Source organism: Felis catus, chromosome B3, assembly GCF_018350175.1.
Source record: "Felis catus isolate Fca126 chromosome B3, F.catus_Fca126_mat1.0, whole genome shotgun sequence".
Lineage (NCBI taxonomy): Eukaryota > Metazoa > Chordata > Mammalia > Carnivora > Felidae > Felis > Felis catus.
The window spans coordinates 101,424,027-101,448,271 of NC_058373.1; the positions used below are offsets into that span (position 1 = coordinate 101,424,027).

Consider the following 24,245-nt stretch of genomic DNA (forward strand, 5'->3'; position numbering starts at 1 on the left):
CTATATTTAACTCTATATATTGCAAATGATGAGGGGCGCCTGGGTGGCTCAGTCGGTTAAGTATCCAACTTCAGCTCAGGTCACGATCTCATGATTCGTGAGTTCGAGCCCGGCGTTGGGCTCTGTGCTAACAGCTCAGAGCCTGGAGCTTTAGATTTAGATTCTGTGCCTCCCTCTCCCTGCCCCTCCCTCACTCATGCTGTCTCTCTCTCTTTCTCAAAAATAAACATACAAAAAAATTAAAAAAAAAAAGAAAATGATGAATCCCCACCTGTATCTCCAAATCCAATCAAATATCACGAGTCAATCTAGCTTTTCTCTTCTCTATATTTGTAACTTCTTTAATAATTCTCAATATTTTTTACTTAATTGATAAATCCTCTATATGTAACCAATCTTCCCATTCAACCAGATCGGTAAGTTACTAATTATTAAAGAATAACTGAATTTGCAGGAGATTTTTGTATACCCAAGGAAAACCAGGCTGGCATTTTTTTGGTGGCTTCTTGATCATCTTACCCCAGCATCACCCAGCTGTAGTCCTGTCCTAGGCAACTCAAAAAATTAACTTAGTGACAATACAAAAAGTTACATGCTTTGAAGTCTGAGCTGTCTGGAGTTAATTCTACTCATACTCAGCAGATTACAGAGGTTCTCCATTGTCTTCAGGGTCAAATCATGGAGTTGGATATGATCTCCCAAGCTTAACCTACCTTTAAAGTTTAAAAGCTTACATTCCTTTCTGTAACCACCCCTCATCCACCCACCCACCCAACAGGAGTAACTGCTGCCAAGCAGACCCTCCAGAGCTCCTGGGAGGAGCCTTCGGTTAAACATGAAAGACTGAACCCATGCATTTACCTCCTATTCTACCTCAAACCTCATCAAAATAAAATGGGGCAGGGGGAGCATAAATTGAGACAAACAGAACAGAGGGGGGAGACAGCTGCAACAAAATTTTAGAAGAAATGGGAGATACTAATGTCTCTGAACTTGGAGGTGGAAGACAAACTTGAAAAGAGAATTCATTGAAAGATTCTATGAGAAGTTAGACTCAGACCACCTTTTCCTATTCTTTGCTGCAGGCAGCAAGCAGTCTTTTCCCCCATTTGAGCAGAAAGCAAGAACAGAGAACTTTCTTGTCAAGCAAATGGACCAGAGAGATGCAGATTCAGGAATGACAGACAAAGCTGAGGGAGGTTGTGCCCTATTGAAAATAGGGGGATGAAGTGAAAGTCTAACTGCTGAATGGTGAAAATTTTCGCCCAGCTCCACATACTCAAACATATACCCTCTCCCCACATGACTCTCAGAACCCTGCAAATCAGGCTTATATACCCCAGCAAAAAGATGAGATTCATCTTTGGGGAAACAGACCATCTGCTATAGACTAAATGTGTCTCTCCATAATTCAGATATTGAAATCCTAAACCCAGTGAGATAGTATTTGTAGGTAGGGCATTTCGGGGTGGTTAGGTCATAAGGGCAGAGCCCTCACAAATGGGGTTAGTGCTCTTATTAGAGAAACCCCAGAGCTCCTTCACCCTTTCTGCCATGTGAGAACACAGTGAGAAGACAGCCATCCAGAAACTAGGCAGTGGGCCCTCACCAAACAAAGAATTTGCCAGCACCTTGATCTTGGTTCCAGAGTGTGAGAAATAAATTTCTGTTGTTTATAAGCCACGCAGTCTATGGCATTTTTTTTTAAAGATACGGTATTTTTGCTGTAGCAACCAAAGTGGACTAAGACAGAAATTGGTACTGAGAAAGAAGTAGGGTGCTACTATAACAAATACCCAAATATGTGAAGTGGCTTTAAAATTGGGTAATGGGTAGAGGCTGGAAGAATTTTGAAGGGCATGCTAGAAAAAGCCTACATTGCCATGAATGGACTAAGATACCATCCCACGAGGAAAGATCCTAAAATTCTGACAGTTGGGTATTCCCTAATGAAATGACTAAGCCAGATCATTCCAAACCCAAACGCACCATTTAACAGCACACTGGCTTTCCTCCTACCGCTATCTTAGCTCTGAGTGGGCAGGAAATAAAAGAAACTTCAAATCTCATGGGAGAAGGCATGGCAAAGCTGTTTGTTTGGGATTCCCTTTGCAAAGTTCACTGTGCCCCCTGCAGCAGGGTCTCTCTTCAAGGAAAATCTGTGTGGGGCTCTCCTATACCTCCTTTACTTTTACCACAGTCCTTGCAGTGATTGATCTCACACAGCTACAGTGAAAGCAAAGGCCGACTCCCAAACTTAGTCCTCCTCATTCAAAAGCCAGCTTCAAGGGCCAGATGAATGAATAAACAGCTTGTCTTATTTTATCAGTAAATGCCAAGAGGCATCATTACTTTAGCAGCACCCAAAGGTGCACAGTTTATATATATAATATTTAACATACATCAGTTACCTACGACTCTGTTGACAACAGACTCCAATATAATGTACCTTGTGCAAGGGTAAGAAGTAAAAAGAGTAAAACCATCTCATTTTGGCAGAAAAATAGGGACAGATACTCATGGAAGAACAAAAGGAGGAATAAGATTGCAGGTGGATGTCAGCTGCACCTGTTTATCCTAGAAATACTGACAGCTGTCTTCCCATAGCCACTCTGATTTAAAGGACTCTTGTTCTACTTTTGTCCTAACAAGGAGATGAGTACATTAAGCTACATTTGTACCTGCTTATTATATTCTCTACAAGCTGGGTCAACTGATTCTCATCAGGAATTCTGAATGGAGAGTCACTGAGAAGCTGAGTCAGGGAGCTGTGGGTAGTTGGAGGTAATGTCCTATAGAGTCATATTGGAGGCACAGGAGACGTTACATTAAACTCGTGCCATGATCTAGTCAAATTTTTGGAGAAGCCCCTCTTCTTCCATCACCAGTTTATCTAAACAGGATGAGCTTTGGATCAAAAATATCTGGGTACAAATCCTAGCTCAGCCTCTTGCTAGCATGCCTATCTCAGTTTCCTAATTAATAAAACATACAGACTAAGACTTACTTTTCAGGGCTACTGCACCAAGCAAAACTGATAATGTGAGTAAAGCACAGGCATTCAATAAACATGTATTTTCCTTTCTTTAAGCCTAAGTCATCTCCTTCTCCATCAGTGTCTGACTCCTGAGTTCCTCCTGGTCTGTTCTTGTCAGTCACTAAAATCAAGGTCTGCAGTAGATGACCTGCTCTTTTCTAACTCACAGCCTGCTGGGATAAGAGCAGGTACCTTGCTGAATGGCACTTACACTGGACCATACATCCTGACTTTATATGTTCATTCACTGAGTCTAAAAATATTTGTGGGTCACCTACTATGGGCTACATAGTAGGCAGGTGCTAGGGATTGTGGTGTGAACTGAACAGACAAGATCCTCCCCCTCATAAAGCATATCTTCCAGGGTGATTCTCTGGGATCATTTTAATTTTATATACTCTGCCCTGTGGTTCTCTTCAGCACATTTTTACTTTAGGCTCTTTATTTTTACTTTTACTTCACACTTTTACTCTAGGCAAGCCTATTTGTAGCTTAGACCATATGGTCTCCATACCCTGAGGTGACAGAAAGTCTGAAGCAGCGGATGGTCTGAGAGCTAGATCCCGGGTAGTCTCTACACCTTAAGTAGACCCACAGGTCCACTGGAGACCCAGAACACAGCTTGAGGGCATTAGGTACATCTTTAAGAGAGAGGAGTGCACCAAGAGGGAAACCGGGCACATGCTGACAACAAAGTTTCCTACTTACAGAATTTACAGGAGTCTACCTTTAGAGCTGCTTCCATACGTGTCTTCTGGTAGCCTCTGATCATCCACACATCCCAGATTTCCCAGAGGTGAAGGAGAACATCTGCTTCTTAATGTGGACTCTCAAGTGGTCCCAACAGCTGAGTTTCCCAGCAGCAAAATAATGCAAAAGAGAATAGTGCTTTCTTACTGAATCATACTCATAGGGAGAGACCCAAAGGTGAGGTGGGGTATGTCTAAAGCTCAGAGTGGTGAATTTCAGTGAACATATATAAAAATGAAGAGGACAAGTCAGGTCAGCATTGGTTGGATGTTACTTCTGTTTGGAGCAGTCTCGGTGATGCTGACTGGATGTTACTTCTGTTTGGAGCAGTCTCAGTGATGCTGGGCTTTCTCTCCCATTCTTACAATCAAAAAGGGTCCTGTGACCATAGGTTTCTTAGTTGCAAGTGTCAGAAACTTGACTTAAAAGGCATCAGAATCATAATGCTCACTGCAGAGTGGTCCCTTGCTCATGATATATGTGGCCTTTCATGTGATTAAACTGAATGCCTGACACCCCACCTAAAGTACCTGCTTTGGAAGTCTGTTTTAGGAGATAGAAGATATGATTCTAAAAGCTGCCCATTGCCACCAACAGGATACCCATACTTTCATGTTTGCTTGTGAGTTTTAAAGAGCATTCACAAGGGTTTTTATTTTGCAGGTGAGTAGCTGATTGTAAAGAATTATTAAACGTTCTAGAATTTCAGGGTCACTCAATTAAGGTCTCACTAGCATTATAACGAAGACAAACACAAACAGTGTCCAGAAGGAAAGACTCAGGTAGGCCTACAAAACAAAGGTTGGAAATGCAGGCAAAATAGAATAGGAGTTAAGAACTCCTGGCATTAAACAAGAGTCAGTTTAAGTTAATACTAAGATTATTTTTATTCCTTGTCATCATGCAGTTTTATGGGATGAAATGCTTACCAATTGCCCCAGAATTTCTCCTGGAGATTCTGAGGCTCTTCTGTGGCTTTTTCCAGGGTCTCCCTAATTAGAGCCTGGCCTGAAGACGAATAGGAAGCACTTCTTTGGTTCATCCAGGCTTGATGTAACAACACATCATAAACTTATCATCAGACTGCCTGTGGCCTTTCCCACAGACATGAAAAGGATGTACCTTGGAACTAGTTTCTTTAGAAGACCCCATGCCCATTCACACTCTCCATTTCCTAACAGTTTTTTCCAGACCTTGTACAAACAGGAAACCAGAGTAAAGTCATTATTAGAGAACAGGTCAATAGATGCTTGTTAGGACAAATAGTACCTTGCAATCCATATGCAAAATGAAGAAGGGCGATAAAGCAATCATAGGATGATTCGAAAATACTCCCCTTCTACTCTCCTAGGAAAAAAAACTTCCTATATAGGAAAATATGGGATGAAATATTTTAATGAAGTCTGTGGCCTGAATTATCCAGGCACATGCTTCCCCTATTGTAGTTTGCATGGGTAGACACCTGCATGAGAATAAATCCAAACTATCACAAAGTTACCTTAAAATCATGTGCTTCCATTTCCTTGGATCTCAAAGCTAATGAATGATGCTAAAACAATGGTTCTCAAAGTTGGTCCCACACAAGCAGCATCATATCACCTAGGAATCTGTCAGAATTGCTCACTCTGGGACCCGCTCCCCACCCTAAACCTACTGAATGAGAAATTCTGGGGGTGTGGCCAGGAATCTGTGTTTATGGAGCCTGCAGACAAACTAGTGACAGATCAGGCCTAGCATCACTCATAACAATGCTTTTTCTTTCAAAATTGACTCCATTTGTGCTGACCCTACCTAATAGTTTTGTTCTTTAGCTTTGTTTTGTTTTTCCTAACAAAGGAAAGATCTGAGTGAGGGAAGTCAACACTGTGGAGGACGTGTGACCTAGGGGTTGTTAGGCCCCTCTGGTTTTCCCTTTGTTTCACCCCTTCTATTCCAGTGAGTAACAAGCATTTGCGTTTGAGAAACTGACTTGCTTTTTAATTTATTTTTCGTTCTAATTCTTGTGCAGTGGATTTCTTGAAACATTATATTCCCTCTCTATTGGACATGATGAGTCTTCTGATCTGCTCACACTTGAGTTCTTCCTTGGTGAAAGCTATCTTTGTTGGGAATCTGGACAATTCATCTCTCCAGAGGCTCCAAGGCCACTGGAAGAATTCTGGCTCAGGCCCAGGTGGCAGGGTGCATACCAGTGTAATGTTGTTTCTTGCCACCAGTTTCTTGTAAAGTCTACATTTGTAACAACACGGCCAGTGCTTCAAGTTGGCTTGTGTCCCCCAGGATACACAAATGACTGTTTGTAAAGGAATACTCCTTGGAAAGATCACTTTGAAGGCTCCATTTAAAAGCAACAACTTAAAATGACAAGAAAAATTTAAAGCTGCTTTATTTTGAAGGAATTCCAAAATTAAACATTGTAAAGTTCTTCAAGAATTCTGTTGTTGAAAATATTTTCTCTCATCAAAAATGCAAAACCTTCTGGAGGAAATGATACTCTGAGTTTTCTAGCACAAATCAATGCCAAATGAAGGCCATAAACCATGTTTTGTTATGCATTTGGCACCGTCTCCAAATATCTTGAACAAACAACGTCACTGTGCTTCAGACCCACAAACCCTTACTTCTCTGGAAATTTATGATTGTCCGTTACAGGCAAGTAGAAATGCTGGGGATTAGCAAGTCTGGGCTAGGGTGGAAGGAGAAACAAATAAATTATGAAAAACAGAAATAATTTGAATATTCCAAGCATTTGTTTTCTCAAGCCACTCCTTGGGAAAGCCATTCTTGCCTTATCGATGTGCTCAAAGGAAACTGGCCTTGGTTTTGATTATCAGTCTCAGACTGATGAAAGTGTTCAGAGCTGGCTTTGGCAGGGATCGTGTTGGGAGGGCAAGAGGGAGTAGGACAAGGGCCCTACGAATCCCAATAGTGGGAAAAATTAAGAATTCTAGGCACCAGATCCCATGCCTTTGTCAGAATGCATGTCACTTTACAGTGTGATTGCCATTTCTAAATAAACACTAGCTTCCCTGTTGGTGGAGCTTTATTGGAAAAGACCATAGCCATGGGTTCCAGCCCTGTAGAATAATACACTTTTGTGGCTATTTCTATGGTCAAGAAATCAAAGGCCCTGTATATGACCCATTTCCCAACACAAGTTCGATTTGGAGTCACAGGTTAAAAAAAAATGGTGTTTAGAAATGTAAGCATCAAGGAAGCAACACTCCGTATCACCCAAGTATATAACCAAAAAAAGTCTAAAATTGACTTATTTCTGACCTTTGCTCAAAAGAAACCTAATTCACAGGGAAGTATTTTTAAAGTAATTATCTCGGTAATTATAATATAAAAACCTGACTTGAAAACTTTAATAATGCTACATTCACTTTCTTTTGCCTATAATGCATGTGGCTACCTCTCTTCCAGGGATGTGCAAATTGAGTAATGGTTTGCGAATAGTTTTGTCCAAGCACAAATCATTGCTGAATACTACTTCTCCCACCTGAACCTGAATTTGAACCCAGGCCGGAACGCTGGGCAATCCTGGAGGTACTGTTAAGAATTGGCATGGCACCATCGGCATGCAGTGTTGTTCTTCTGTATGCCTGGGCATGGTTTGAGCTGGGGGTTTTCTTTCTTTTGAAAGAAAAATATGTCCTTTATACACTATTTTTGCACTGCAGCTCTACATCCAGAAAACTGTGAGATGTTCTAAGGTCTGCCCTTTTGGCAAACCCCTGCCCCCAGCAAGTGGGTCCACAGTTATAATTGCAAGGACATTAAAAATAGAATTATGGGCAAAAAGTGAACAAAAGTATTGGCTGAGGCTTATGGATTTCATTTGAGGCTTAGTGTGGCACTTTAATTTTCCATTAAACTTTCCTTTTAGGAATTACTTAGCTAAACATATCCAGGTTGTCTTCGGTGCTTAATATTATTACTTCTTGGTACTTAATGCTACTGACAATTAACAGAAACGACTAGCCTCATCCTTAGAAGTCATTGAAACTTGAAAGAAGTAGGGTTTTTTTTCCTTGTCATTCATATTAAATATATAAATTTGATTTGAAAAGCTCTTCGCCTTCTGAGAGCACTAAGAAACCAATCAGTGCATTCTCTGATTTGTTGACTTCTTTCATATTCACTTATTCATTCAGTCACTCAGCAAATATATAAGAAACAACTACTATCCAAATGTTTTCAAGGAATCATTCAAAATCAAGATCTACTAATAAAACCTTGCTAGAAAGACAATGTTCGTACTTTGCACAATGAAGTTCTGACCTATTAGAAATAAAAAGGATTATTCTTGGTCTCAACACAGACTCCATGAAGGTATGATAAATGTGGATGCAAATACTCATGGCCTTTACCATGTACTTTTTGATCAATATCAAACTCTCTTTATTTCAGATAGCCAGATTAACAGATCGATCCTTAAAATTATCATAGGTAGGAGTTGATTAAATTCCCATTTCATTTCAAAGAAATATTACCTTGTTACTACTTCTACAGGTTTTGCAATAGAGAATCTTTTGAAATGACAAAAGCAGCTGTTGGTTAGGTTTTCCTGGTATCCTTGTAATAAATTCTCAAGAACATATACTAAAGCCAATGTGGATGCCATATATATTCACTGCATAGGACTAAATCTATCAAATACCTCTAGTAACTAGCAATAAAAATTCTGTTGTGGTGCCTTTAATCAATCTGGAAGTGCTTACAGTTTTCTGAAACTTTCTGATTCAGACAGTATTTTTAACAAATATATACCAAGGATGTTCTATAGGCCAGGCATTATAGTAGGCCCTGAGGATCTAATTCCAAACTAAACAACCATTCTCTCTGCCTTCATAGGACTTGGAATTCTAAGGCTTGTAAGCATAATTATTTTTTCCAATTTTGCCTCCTATGAAAATAACCACAGAATACTTTCCCTTTTAAAGAAATAGAAAGCCAACAATCAGGCGACTCTGAAAGTCACCTACAACTCTCATGCCTGGATATTCTCAGTTTTGGTCCTCCATGCTTTATACATGAGGTTTTCATGACATAATCTATAGAAAGATGATCTATAAGAAGAAGTTCTGACTCTTCAAACAAAAAAGAAAAACAAAACAAACCTAAAACAGAAAACGAACAAACAAAAAACTTTATCATTCACATTCTCTTATAGTGTAAAGAACATCATCTGTTAAATTCAATTCTCCCTTCCCCCACCTCTCTCCATTCTCCATTATAGTCCCTTGATAAATCATCCCTCTGAATGGGTTTTTTTTTTCTTTTTTCAATTGTCAGGAGCATTCCTGCTGTGTCTGGGCATCAACCTCTTCTTTGGAATTTGATTAATTTCATGCACTTGACCTAACTTAGAAGACAGACTGTACTTCCAATGCACTTCAGTTGACAAAATTAAATAAAACCCTAACCAAAGAAGCACAAGAATCATGCTTCTATACCATTAAAGTCAATGTTTCGCATTAGCATTGACAGAAATTCATTGTCCAAATAAGAAACAGAACAAAAAGTCCTAACATGACAATGGTAGAGACCACTGTGCAAATGGAAAAAGAGAGGCTGGAGAGTGACTTCATGCAGAGGGAGTCTGGGAAGGTCTGCAGGATCTGAGCTGGGTCTGCAGAGAATTCCAGAGGGAACGCTTTTAATCATCCCAACTCCCTATCACCACTTTGGAAGTTTGTATAATTGCTCAGACCAGAGCACCTTTGAGTAAGGGGAGTAAAAGAAATGAAGTTTATTTTGTAACTAAAGATCAGAAGTAGCTTTGCAATCATGTCCTTTCTCAAGTCACATGTAAATCATTCAACTGTGTATCCCCATCACTTTGCCAGAATTTAACTTAATTCAAACAGCTAGGCATAAACACCAACTGAGTTGGAAAAAAATCCGTTTCTCTCACGAAAACCAACTTGGTCTACCAGCCTAATTGTCTGAATCTTCTGTTCATCTCACTACAGGATGTTCAGCCATTGAGAACTTAATTAAAGCATGGCTGTCAATCCATTCCCATAGAAATGGAAAAGGGGAAAGTGGACCCTGACACCTCTAGCATCCTACTCCCAGCTGGTGACTTGAACACACTGTCCAGCAATTCAGGTTCTCCCCTGCCCATAGGGCGGATGTGAGGAGCCTGGGCTGAACTAGCATTTTTCCCACAACCCTGGGGTCTGCACCACTTCACACTCCAAGAGGAGTTTTGTTGTTGTTGGCATCTTCCTCTCACTTTCTACAGATAAAGCATCTCTTAACTGATGAATGGAAGTGAGCTTCCATTTCCTTCTGTATTACTCTCTTAAGAGATTTGGCAAAAGGGCTGGATTCTTACTCATCCTCAGATGGGATGCCTGCTCTCTGCACTGTGCCAATGGCCCCAAATGAGCTAGAAAGATATAGGTAGTCATTCCCCCTTTCAAATATTCAGCATGACATGATACTGCCCTGGATAGCAGAGACTCTGGCTCCCTGGCCAATGGTGGAGATGTGTTTTGGGGATTTCGGAATGCTGGTTCCCTAGCCAAGGAGCGCAAGAATTCAGGAATGTGGTGGCTGTTTTTAGTGGCTCATACATTTAAGCATTAGGCCTGCTTGTCCCTATATCAACTCTAAAACTGCTTTAGTTGCCTACTTCTGGAAATTAAAGAATTCTGTCCATTTCTATATGTGTCAGATTATATTTGGTTTCTTTTCCAACCATCAGATAAAGTATTTCTGCAAAACAAGTTGCTGGCCTTTTGCTTGTCTAGTGGTTGAACTTCAGGTATAGAAGCCATACTCATTCATTCCCTTCCTTATTCAATAAATGTTTATTAAACACCTCTTACATACCACGTGCTAAAAAAGAGATTTTTAAAAGAAAGGGCCCTCAGAAATTACCTTTTTAGAAGGGTTCAAGAAAGGTGTTTGCTACTTTAAATCTACAAGAAATTCCACAAGCTCTTGCACAACTGCTGTAGAAGTGAATCCTACAAAGATTGAGAAATTCTTTCTATGGCCCAAAACTGTTCTTGATGCCAGTCCTGACTCATTCATTGGCTTGAGTGAAGACAGAGAGTGACAGCTTCAGCATAACTTGTGGAACAGTCCTCTGTTTATTCCTTGCCATTAGGTCACCAATTCCCTTTCTTATCTTGCTCAAAGAAGTCTACAATACTTTTGTTTTTATTTATGGGACCTTTAATTACTTTAATCATATTGGCTATTCTTATTCAACAAGCATTTATTAAATGATCAGGGAAAGCTTCAGAGAAGAGGAATAATTGCATCTTTAAAGGGTTTAAACAGACTGAAAGGGAGGGCATTGTAGGAGAGGGACTAGCATAAGCAGAGGCACAGAAGTACGGCAGATTAATAAATCAAATGAGGGTGGGATGAAGTGCTGAATGGGAGAAAAGAGACAAGTTGGGAGAACTCTGCCATAATCCAACTTTTCCCTGGAGACTGTTTCCAAGACCTTTAGATATCTTTTGTCAAGGATATTTTAATTATAAGCAATATAAACCTACATTTTTACTCAAGCAATAAAGGAAAATTTATTATAAAGAATCAGCAGTAGTCCAGTGAACCCAAAGGCAGGATCACAAGAAATAAAGCATGGGAAATAGCTGTTCTCTCTCTCTCTTTCCCTTTCCCCACCTCACGCACTCTTCTGCTTACTCCTGCCCATCTAACTTGTCTTCTCTCTGTAGTTGTTTTTCAGCTTCTCCATGTGCCTGGCTGCCCTCACTGCTCCTGACCATACCAGCTCCATACAAGTCCCCCAGGAGCGAGTAGGTAGGATCAACATAACCCAATTCCAATCATCAGGACGGATCATTTGATTGGTCCAGCTGGAGTTAGATCTCCATACCCAGTTGACCAACCGTGACGCAGGCAGGGCTAAGTAATGCAAAAGCGGCTCTACATCCAGTTGCAGGTAGGTGGCTGATTGCCAGAGAGTACTTGGGTGTGGCAACAGACACCAGATGGAAACATGCAGGTGTGAATTTTCCTGTAAAGGGGACTGAAGATGATGCACCCTTTCAATGAAATGTTCCAGTCACCCTGGCAAAGCAGTGTGGGTGGACAGAATGCCTGAGTAAGGCTCAGGAAAGGAGAAACCAAATATCAGTGCCAGGGTCTGAGGGCCTAAAACCATGAGGAACAATGGAAGGAACTATAGCTGCTTTCCTAGAGAAGCAAAAACTTCAAGAAAATCAGCCAGTGTTCCCTCTCTTCAAACGGCAGATGGGCTATCAAGAACACAGAGGCATCTCCAGAAAAAAGAGCCAGACCAGGAAGGGAACAGCCTAGAAATGGTGCAATGGCCCTAGAGTTAGTTAACTCTCTATTAAGGAAAGGATTACAAAATTGTGGAAATGCCATTTGAGGTGATATCACAGAGATAATTCAAGTATCCAGTGAAGGATTACTTAGATTACCTGTTTTTTACATGTAGACCTGTAATCAAGTGGCCTTCCAACCCTCCAATTGTATAATTTCTCTGATTGGTCAAGTTCTATCTTAGAATACCCAAGAAAGAATTTTTCAACTTTTCAACCCTGAAGAAGAGCTCTTAACACTGAGAGGCAAGGAATCTAAGTGACACATGCTAGTTCAATGTTTCTCAGACTCCACGTGTGGAACTCTGGTGCCCATGTGATGTTTACAGGTATTTTAAAAAGCCAGGATTTCATTGTCAAATAAAACGCTAGTTTAAACAAAGCAAAACAGGCTTCTTTACCTCAGGATATCCTATAGTCTTCAATAACTTAATGTTTTATAAATCTCTAACAGGTGAAACACATTAAACAATGCTTCCCAAGCGTATCTGACCACATGAGGACCACATCACATGGTCCATTCAGTCCCATGAAATACAGTTGGGGAAATGGTAGTCTGGCTCTGTTGCTTTGATTCCTCACCTTTTTTGAGGTCACACACCTTTTGAAAACCAAACAAAATCTACTGGACACTTCCCTCACCAACAATGAAAAATGAGGATACATATATGCACAGCAAATTTTGCATATAACTTCAGGGGGTCATAGATGACTCATCCATGATATTCAGGTTTTCCTTGGCCCCAGGTAATACATTTCTGTCCTAGATAATCCAAATTTCTGAATAATTTTCTCTTTATTCATACACCCCCCAATGGTCATAAAATGGAGGCAGAAATCTTTCTTCTTGCATATGCAAGTGAGATACATATGCAGTGAGATACGCCTTAGTGGATATGCCTTCGTGTTATTCTTTGGTGTGTACACCTGAAAGAAGGCCTGACTCCGGCTATTTCTGCCCTACCCCAAAATTTATCTTCCCTCAGTTGGACTCTCATTCAATGTTCAAGTTCTCTCCAAAGCAGAAGTCCTATTTCACTTGATAGATGAAGAGACATTTAAAATAACATTTCACATTATTTTAAAGATAATTTCATGGTTTTTTTCCAACAAAAACAAAAAGACTAAAGAACTAAGTGTGAGTATTTTTCTTATTCCCCTATGCAGTTCTTCAGGAAATTTCATTGTTTATGAAAACATGATCTTGTGGGAAGAGAAACCTCTTCGCATCTTTTAAATGTTTATTTATTTATTTTTGAAAGAGAGAGAAAGAGAGACCAAGTGGGGTAGGGCATAGAGAGAGGGAGACAGAGAATCCCAAGTAGGTTCAGCACTGCTGCACAGAGACTGATTCAGGGCTCAAACTCACAAACTGTGAGATCACAGCCTGAGCCCAAAATCAAGAGTCAGACACTTAACCGACTGAGTCACCCAGGTGCCCCTCTTCTCATTTCTTACAAAAGGGTGCTTCATAACCTGACCCCTGGTGTCACTAGGAAAGTGAAGTGTTTGGGGACAGGTATAAGATGACCAAGTGAGAAAAGCAAAGAGCCAACAGTTCAGATTAGATGAGCTATCTAAATTATTATAAAATAGTACAGGTAAAAAGAAAGAGCTTGTCATTCCTCAATTACTTCTGTCCTATAAAAGAGGAAGTTTGAAAATGGGCATTTTAAAAGGGCTAATTCCAGTGCATGCATGTGGAAGCCAGATATGTTACTTCTTGTGCATCTGTCATTAATTTTATAATTGAAGTTTATGAATATCCCATTTGAAAAACAAATGGTTTATATCAATGGAAATGATTTAGTTTTTATTTTTATCAAAGTTAATACATGTTAATAATTCTTTTTCAGAGTAATAGCTGTTTGCACATTATAAGCACATGTCTCAAGTTTTCCTTATAAGGATATCCGATGGAAAAATTTTTTTTTCTCCTTGGCCATCTTATAGTCAGCATATTTCCGTTCATACAAGAAGAAAGTAGTCATTTGAAGTCTATGAAGAAATGTCTGTTTGACTAACAGATGTCTATGCTGGAGTAAGCAGGAAGTCTTGCAGTTCCTTCCCAACACAAAGGCCCACTCATGATAAAAGAAAAGACCAAACAGCTTGGAAATAAATAAGGCAATTTCCATTCCAATGAACATCTGTCCTAAGCCAGCCAGGAAGGTGGAACCAAGAAAATCCCTAGGACCTCATACTTAAGAACATTTTTTCTTTTACCCCTTTCCTACCCTTTCAGCAACCATCCTCAACATTATTAGAAAATCAGCCAAAATATTGTATTTGTTCTCCCACTAATATTTTAATCTAGAATGCATAACAGCCAGCCTCTAGCTATAAGGAAACAAGTTGCTCTACAAGAGAGGAACTCTGTAAGTAGGAGATGAATCTAAACTCCAGTTATCCAGTTTAGTCTGGGGCACCTGGGTGGCTCACTCAGTGAAGTGTCTGACTATGGCTCAGGACAGGATCTCATGGTTCACGAGTTCAAGCCCTGTGTTGGGCTCTATGCTGACAACTCAGAGCCTAGAGCCTGCTTTAGATTCTCTCTCTCTCTCTCTCTCTCTCTCTCTCTCTCTCTCTCTCCTCCCCTCCCCCACTCATGCTCTGTCTCTGTCTCTGTCTCTCTCTCTGTCTCAAAATAAATAAATAAATGTTGAAAAAATGTTTAAATAAATACAAAAAATCCAGTTTAGTCTTACACAATATTATATGTCAATCGTAAGTCAATAAAGCTGGAAGAAAAAAAAAATAAAATCCAGATTAGTCACTGGTATTTATTTAGCACCACTGTATGCTATACAGTGTCTAGGCATTGGGAACACACATATGCATAGCGGGTCTTTCTTACCAGTAAAGACAGCCAATAAATGTGTCATCAAAGAGGTAAGCAAGTTAATTTCAGAAAGTGATTTAAAAAATAGGATGATAAAGATGGGTATTGAGGAGGGCACATTTTGGGATGAGCACTGGGTGTTGTATGGAAACCAATTTGACAATAAACTTCATATATTGAAAAAAAATAGGATGATATGATAGAAAGTGACTGGTAGAAGGGAAGGAAGAGGCTAAGTTAGAGTGGGTGATATGTGTAAGTGATGTGTGAGTACAGACAGAAATGCCAAAGACAGCCACCTTCTGTAGATCTAAGGCACAGTGTTCCAGAAGGCAAAAGTGGCAAGGACCTGAGATGGAAACAAGCTCTGTCTCGCCCAAGTGGATGGAGCATAGTGAACACGGGGAAAGTGAAAGGAGATGAGTCAAGAAACTAAGTGTACCTTATAGACCAGCCTTTCCACCATAAAGGAAAAAGACAACTCTGGCCCTGAATACAGTCAAATGATATGCCAAGCCATTAGCTGAGTGAACAAAATAATTACCCTGGAGATGGCATAAATTTCATTATTGTCACCTAGAAAGAATGAAAGCCTACAATGGTGAACTTTGAAGTAAACTTTCCAGAAAGGGACTTCATAAGAAAGTACAAACCAGACCAGTCTCCATCAGCAGGTACTATCTTCTTTTGTAGGGGTAAGGGCTGCCCAAAAAGTAGCTTCCTCCATTCCTTTTCTCAGGTAGCAAATGTCCATTCATCCATCACCTTCTTTGCACCCTGGAATCTGGGTGTTCTATATCACCAGGGTGATAAGAAGAACCAAGCTCTGGCCTTGAAGGATTGTTCTGGAAGTCTGCCAGACCACTGGATCATTTCCCAGTGTTCTGCAGAATGATCACATTGTTTCCAGGTACAGCCAACATGGGTTATTATCAGAGAGCCAGTTCACCCTAGATGAGTTAATGAATTCTGACACCATACTTCAGGTTACTGTATTTTGCCAACCTTTTTGCAGCCTCTGAAAAATTGATATGAGATAAAATCTGGTATTCCCCTCCCCTGTATTAGGCCAGGCTCTATTCCACTCCAAGTGGCAACTGCCAGAGGGACAAAGAAGTACCAGATGAGTAAAGAATAAAGAGGGAGATTTTCACCAAGGCAACAGCTACAGTTTCAGCAGAACATATGTATTTATTTTTTTTAATAATTTTTCAAATTTTTTTTTCAACATTTATTTATTTTTGGGACAGAGAGAGACAGAGCATGAACGGGGGAGGGGCAGAGAGAGAGGGAGACACAGAATCAGAAACAGGCTCCAGGCTCTGAGCCATCAGCCCAGAGCCCGACGCGGGGCTCGAACTCCCGGACCGCGAGATCGTGACCTGGCTGAAGTCGGACACTTAACCGACTGCGCCACCCAGGTGCCCCAACATATTTTTGATAGTGTGAGTGATATATCAGTTGGGTAAAGAAATATTTGATGAGTAACAAAACAGAAATTAGTACAACCTGGATAACAGCCATTAGAAAGAAGCCTAAACCACTGGTTTGCAGTCTTCTAGACAGCAAACTTCTGATTGGCCAATACCTAGATATTAGTTCTCGAATAGCTGACTTGGGATTGAAGGCCTCTAAAACTGGTAGTGTTTCTTGAGATAATTAAGTTCACAGATACTTGGTCCATCATTATCTTTTAAACAAATAGACACATTTCTCAGTTATCAGGATTCCTTATAAAATTATTCTTTTTTAAAAAATGTTTATTTATTTTGAAAGAGAGAGACAGCAAGTGAGAGCAAAGGAGGGGCATAGAGAGAGAATCCCAAGCAGGCCCCACACCATCAGGACAGAGCCCGAAGTGGGGCTTGACCTCTCAAACTCTGAGACCATGACCTGAGCTGAAATCAAGAGTTGGACACTCAACTGACTGAGCCACTCAGCCACCCCTAAAATTATTCTTTTTGATGCCCTAAAACAAAGTTCTCTTAATATTTTTAATAAATAGTGCATCAAAATCATTTTATAGAGTGGAAGCCTCATTAGACCTTTGCTCTGGATAAATAATATACAACAATAATTAATCTGAATAGAAACAAGTTACAAAAAAAAAAATAATAACCAGCACTGTCCATGAGCAGAGCTACCATGCAGTAGTGTGTATGGGAAAACACCACCTCTTTACATTACTATTTCAGCTATCCCACATCTGCAAATACAGAGAGCTAGCTGCCACATGTCTTTCCAACTGAAAAAGGCAAAAGACAACTGGCTGCCATATGCTTTTTACAAAGAAATTGTAAACAGGTTACTCACTATGGGCCACATATATAGGATCTACACATGAATGCCCTAGGAATGGATTTGGCCCAAAGTCTCCTTAAGCTAAAAAGCTTCAGGCATCATAACATCCCCATATGTCCACTGTATAATGAAACAGATGACAGGTTTTATCCTGAAGGTTGTTTGGTACTAAGAATGAGATTGGGCAATGGGCAGCTCAGGCAACCATCCAGAGGAGTTCTTGTGGCTTACACATGTATATATGTATATAAAAGATGTACACTAATTTCCCTTGAAAACCATAAATAAAGTACTCTAAAGTACTCTAGATATATAACGCATCAATCTCCACCTCACAACACATGCAAACACATACTTACACAGGAATATACACATGCCCAAAGAAGTCAAGAAATCTCTTATCAAGGTTAAAGTCTTTTGTGATAAACAGCAAAATGACAGTTCCTTTATCAAGATGACTTCTCTTTCCTCTACTGTGGCTGAGGCTTACAAAATGGAGATTAAAGGTACCCAATGCTTTGAGGTGACAGCTCGGAGTGAGGGACCAGAATAAGAAAGGGAATGTGGAGAGAGACCACTAGGACAGAAAGGTAAAGAGAATTCTTGAGGTTTATACTCTGTCTATTTTAGCTCAATAGAGTAGAAAACCTAAGAAGAATTTAGGCAAAGGATCCAGCGAAGAATAAACAGCACCCATTTGCTTGGAGGGGTCTGTGTGTTGTCTCCCTGAGAACCTCAGACATTGAAAGGATTGGTTAACCTTGTGAACGTGGTTAACAGTGTTGCAATTTATGCATCCATCCCCCACCTCCCATCCCTGTCATCCATTCACCCAATGTTAACTGAGGTCCTACTAGAGGTAAGGTATTGTATTTAAAAAGGAAAGATGGTTTGGACAAGAATTCTGCCATCAAATATAAAAGGAAATGTAAAGAATCACCAATTCTAATACAAAATAATGAAAAATGCCAAAGAGAAAGCTACATATAAAATACTATGAGAATTCTTCACTTGATCTTAGCCAAACGGCCGAGAAGTGATGAGAATTCTTAAGAAAGATGCTTCCAGCTTGAGAATGGTAAATGATTAAAGATGATCTTATGGAGAAGATGGCATTTGAACAAACCTTGAAGCAAATTAGGGTGGTTGGTCTTAAAAATATACACACACAGGATACACCACCAGACAAATCAGTAGAACCAGTAACTTTTGTGTAAAAAGTTCCACTGGTGTGGCCCTAACACTAGATGTGCCAGAAGAGTCTGCACTGACATGACCGGTTGTTTCAAGGTGCACAATATCACATATGACCTTACATCCACCTTCTACACAGAGAATGGCACCTCATCAAGAATCTGCTGTAATCAGTCTACTTCATGGAGCAAGAAGGCACTCACGGACACTATAAGAACAATGAAGTAGTGTTGGATTTCGTTTCCAAACCTTTGCTGGGGAAAAAAAAAATGTCCACTTTATACACTTTAAGCACTAAAATGTTTTCAAGGTCAAGCTGAGCACATAAACCTCAAATAAGAATTTGAAGGGAGCGGTTCCCTAACAGGATCATAGGAGGAAAGGAAGCAGGGCAGCAGGGAGTGCACCACTGCAGCAACCGCTCCTTCTGTCTGCCCTGGCTTCATTACGGTCAGAGGACAGGGGGAGGCTGTGTCATTGTGTATACAAATCCCGGGTGAGGATGAGACAGGTCACGGGAAGCAAGAGGCAGGGGTGGCCCATTTTCTTCATCTGCTCAACATAAGCCTGTGAGGAAACATGCTGACTCTTTTAATAATATCAATGAAAGACAAACATCAGGGGAACAGGCATTGAGGCTATGAGGTCCAGCTGGTCGCTCCAACAGGGAGATTCTCCCCCCATTGCCAACCTTGCAGAACCCAGACATGTGTTTATTAAGAGAAGGGTTTTTTATGTGTGATTGCAGCAGTAGCATGAGCAAGAAATCTCCAAGGGAAAAGTGAGTTTCAGGGGTCAAAGCTCCCTTCTAATATGAAGACATTCCCCCAGTGATAATTTTAGAGAATCTGGATTTGGCTTTATTAAGGGAGAAAGAGGGGTTCCTTAAAAATGAAATACATTAATGTCTAAAAACATGGGAATGAGTAAAAGGATATTTCATTTCTCATCCCTGCTTGGATGTATGTTATTCAAGGCTCTCTTTGCCCCAAGTAAATAAAAAGAACTCAAACTCCCTTAAGCCTAAATGGGGAGTTTATTGGCTCTTGAAAACAAAAGTCTAAGGCCATTCTGGTCTCAGCCATGGCTGGATCCAGGTGCTCAGTTTTTCATGAAGCTGCCTCTCTGTGTCTTGACTCTGACTTCCTCTATGCTGGCTCCACTCTCTGGCAGGATCCCTCAGTATACTGGCGTGATGGAAGCCAGGAGCTCCAGGCCATTTTTCTATCCTCTCAACAGCCCTCTACAGAGTTTCTCTTTTTCCAACTATTTCCAAGAACTGAGTCTCCTTCACTCCGAAGGATCACATGTCCATTTCTGAGCCAATCACTGTGGCTAGAAGAATGTGATTTCCTGGGTGGTCAACCCCAGAGCCTGGAGTCAGTTCCAGCCAAGTGATATGATCTCATAAAGGGAGAGGGGCAGCTTCCCATGAAAAATCAGACATTTTTACCAGAAACAGGGTGTATGGATGCCATCCAGATAAATCCCCTCTCTGGTTTTAAGCAGGAAATTGGGCCTGTGGGAGAATACTCATTGATTTTTGAAGAGGCCATTCTGTGTTTTGAAGTAGTGACTGTGTAAGCCCTTCATGCCTACAGATAGCGGCTCTATATCTTTCATGGTAAACAGTTCTAGATCCTTCTCTAGAACCCACTGTTCATCCTGAAGTTGACTGGAGTCATTAATGTTCTATCAACCTCATTCTCAAAGGTCCAGAACAGGGCAGCCCTACTGCAATCAGTCAAAACTCAAGGATGCTTAGTCTCAGCTCTTCTGTTGGCCTCATGCTATGTGCCTGGAAAGTTAAACAACTGTTAAATTCTTCAGTTTTCTCCACCCCCACCCCAAAAAGAAAGAAAGAAAGAAAAAAGAAAGAAAAAGACTCTAAGTCCAAGATTCTTCAAAAAGACATTCTACCGAAATGAAAAACATTTCAAATATACTGTCATCACTCTTATAAGCCTTCTCACCTGGGCCAAGTAACAATGTGTGCCAGATGAGTAAAAAAGAAGAATGCCAATTTTATTGATTTTACCACCTCATACTCTTTTCAGGTCTGTGAAAAATGTTTTAGGGGTGAGCAAATTTTTTTTTTATAATTCTCTACAAGTCTGCTCTACATCAAAGATTATATTGGGGGGAGGGTGTTGCCCAGATACAGAACAGAATACTTAAGCTGAGATAGTCTGATTGATCTTCACCATTCCTCGTATAATAAAGTATTTCAGGATGTAATAAATAAAAGTCTCCAAACTCCCAGCTTGGTGGTCAAGGTATTTCACAATTAAGCCAGCATCTTGTTGGTCTCTCATAAGTGTCTTGATGTATGTAGTTGAAGAAGAAAGAAGCCCAGTCCCTTCTTTATTCCTTTCTATCCATAATGTCCATTTTGACCCAGGTCTCACCCTCAATCTGAACCCAACCACATAACTGTTACATGGTGTTATGTCATTTGTGAGCATTGTCTCAGATGCATACGCACGAAAGAATGTGTGAGCAAAAAAGAGTGGTGTGAAATATACCTGCCTACCTGCCCATAATTCCCTGGCCTTCAAAAATGGATAGAACTAAGAATAAGGACAAGAGCCATGAACAAAAAGGGCAAAAGAAGGCTCATCCTCTCACCCTCAGAAAGACTATTTATTTGGGTTTCCTCCTCGACACAAAGACAAGGAATGATCTTCCTTAATCCTATAGCATTGGTGAAGCACCCTAAAAATCCTCTAAGGTGGAATGGTTTTTAAATTATGCATCATGGATCCCTCAGATCCCATATGAAAAAGAAATTATTTTCATATCTGCACATTAAATTTGTGCTTATCCTATCATTTCCTGCCTCCACCTGATGATCCATGCACCATGGATACCCCAGATCCCATATGAAGAAGAAATTATTTCCATATCTGCACATTAAATTTGTGCTTATCCTATCATTTCCTTCCTCCTCCCCTTCTCCTCACAGGCAATATTATGCCAGATAGGACTTGGAATTCAAGCCTCAGAAAACAATGCAGAAAGTTTCCACAGTCCTGGAAAGTCTAATGAGCTGTGAGCTAGAACACAGAAAGAGTCATGGTCACATGAATCTAGTTTTTGTACCCTCACTTTGAGCCTCATTGCCAGTCTGGCTCTTTGTTTAGGTGACCTTTGACCCCTGGAGTCAATGTTTGTCTTCTAAATGGTATTTCAATGCTAACATCTGGTGATGTCCCCCAGCTTGACATTTGTGAAGCAGATGCTTCCAGTGGCCTGGAGTGTGCCTTCTGGGTCAATGTTTTCAATAATGCCCTCTGGCATTGATCTCTGTGGTACCTCTCCCCAGGTGAGAAAAGAAATGCCACTGGGAAATGGCTAAGAGAGAACACTTCAGAGCATCTGGAGGCAATCTTGGAATATAAAACCCCAGAAGTATAAAAAAATACCTAAAGGTAGGGAGTAGAGGAAAAAATCAAGTCCTTGGTATTTTTTTGAAGCAGTACTTTAAATAATCTAGCAGTTCAAGCCTGACATATCTATACTTCATTTTAACTAATTTTTTTACATGTTTCTTTCTCTCCATTCAGGGTTCTCTCTCAAAACTTCGAATAGAATGTGTTGCTGAGAAAAGCAAGCCCTCTTTCCCAGCCCATCCCATCCTTCCCTCCAAGTGCACAGATGAGCACACACTTTATAACTTAATAAGCAGCTCCTCTCAATTGGGCCTAGAGAAAACTTCAAGGAATCTTGTGAACTAGAGCAGAAATTCAGATAGTCTACATTTGGACAATTTGTGCCTTTTAAAATAAGGAAATGATAGGATAAAGCTTTCAAAAGTAGTAAGCAGATCATGAGAATCATTTGTTTCAACCTGATGAAGATTTTGAATCTCTAACACTGTCTCAAGATCTCCCCGCTGTCACCTGTAAGTAGTGACAACTACCTATACAGAAGTAGCTACCACACAACTACCTATAGAGAAGTAGAAATCTTTCTACTTGGGAATTTAGTACAGGCAAGGTATTATGAATATCTTTGTAATGTTTACCATATTGCTGTTGGCTTCTCTTTCCAAAGAGCTTAGGATCCACCATCCTCTCACTGATTCATCTTCATGAAAGCGCTGCTGTCCAAGTGGTCAGCAAGAGCATGGAGCACTGCACAAGCCAGTCTGAAGGGGGGTGGTAGCCAGAATTCTAAGAATTCTAAGATGACCCCCAGTGACTCACACCCTTGCATAAGTCCCTCTTCTGAGTGTGTATGGAATGTGGCAAAGGTGATAGGATATCACTTCCATGATTATATTACACTATACAGCAAAGGTGAAGGGGCTTTTGCAATGTGATTAAGCTCCCAGATCAGCTGACTTAAAGTTAATAGGAGGAGATCATCTTGATGAATGATCAGGTAAGCCCTTTAAATGAGAGTCTAGAGTCAGAGAACCCAAGCAAGAGAAATTCTTTCTGGCTTGGAAGAAATAAGCTGCCATTTTGTGAGAAAACTTGCAGGAAGGCCACGTAGCAAGGAACTGAGGTCTCCTCTAGGAGCTGAGAATGGTCCCTGGCCAACAGCTAGCAAGAAAACAGGGACTTCAACTATACAGACATAAGGAAATGAACACAGATGCAAATAAACTCAATGGGCTTAGAAGCAGATTCTTCCCGAGTCAAGCCTCGGATAGGAACACAGCCAGGTTAACATCTTAATTTTAGCCTTGTGAGACCCAGAGCAGAGAACCCAGCTAAGCCATGCCCAGTCTACTGATCTGCAGGAACCGTGGGGTAATAAATGGGTGTTGTTTGAAGCTGCTAAAGTTTGTGGTAACTTGTTACACAGCAGTAGAAAATGTCTACAAGAGAGATGACACCTCAAACAGTTAAGATCCCACATTTCACTCCTCCCATCCACTGAATACCCTGTGAAGCTTGGATATAGTTCTTCCCTTGAGAATCAGCAGTCCATGGGATAGAAGAGATTGTGACTCTGCCTCAAAATATGGATGGATGGATGGATGGATGGATGGATGGATGAACAGCTATACAGACAGAGATACACACATATATATTTAACAAGTACTTATTGTGTGCCAGGATCTCTACTGAGTGCTTTAAATCTTTTACCTCATTTAGCTGAAGGTTTATAGTTAAAATGGTGTAGGTATTTTTAATGCCAGAATAGACTCAACCCGGTGGATGAAAGGAAGGGAGGGAGGGAGGAAGGAAGGGAAGAAAAGAAAAGAAAAAAAAAGAAAAGAAAAGAAAGAAAAAATTAACAAAGCAAGGAAAAAGATACAGGATTCACCCCTCACAAAGTCACAGATCAAGATGTATATCCCAGTCCCTATAGCTCTCCAAGAAGAATATGAATGTTATCAAAGGAGGGACAAGGGAAGGACAAGTTAGATGGTATAATCAATCTATTCAGATGAGTTTGATGGCAGTTTTGAATCAAGAGTTCATCAGGGGCGCTTGGATGGTTCAGTCAGTTAAGTGTCTGACTTTGGCCCAGGTCATGATCTCGCAGTTCATGAGTTTGAGCTCTGCGTCGGGCTCTGTGCTGACAGCTCAGAGCCTGAAGCCTGGAGCCTGCTTCAGATTCTGTGTCTCCCTCTCTCTCTGCCCCTCCCTCACTCACACTTTGTCTCTCACAGTCACTCAAAAATGAATAAATGTTTAAAAAAAATGTTTTTAAGGAGTTCATCAAATCATGATATAAGTAATATTAACATTTTTTCCAGTTGCTGCCTTTCAGTGGACAGTGGACAGGTCCGTATTTACACATGTGGATATGAAATATACACAGA

General features: G+C 40.5%; 1 long non-coding RNA gene across 1 annotated transcript in view; it reads right to left on the reverse strand.

The window, feature by feature from the left end:
* Positions 1 to 272: 272 nt before the first annotated feature.
* Positions 273 to 24,245, reverse strand: part of LOC123386088 — a 61,435-nt gene continuing 37,462 nt past the window's right edge. The window contains exon 4 of the long non-coding RNA XR_006599604.1: positions 273 to 3,884. This is a non-coding gene — a long non-coding RNA (uncharacterized LOC123386088). The remainder of the gene's footprint in view (positions 3,885 to 24,245) is intronic.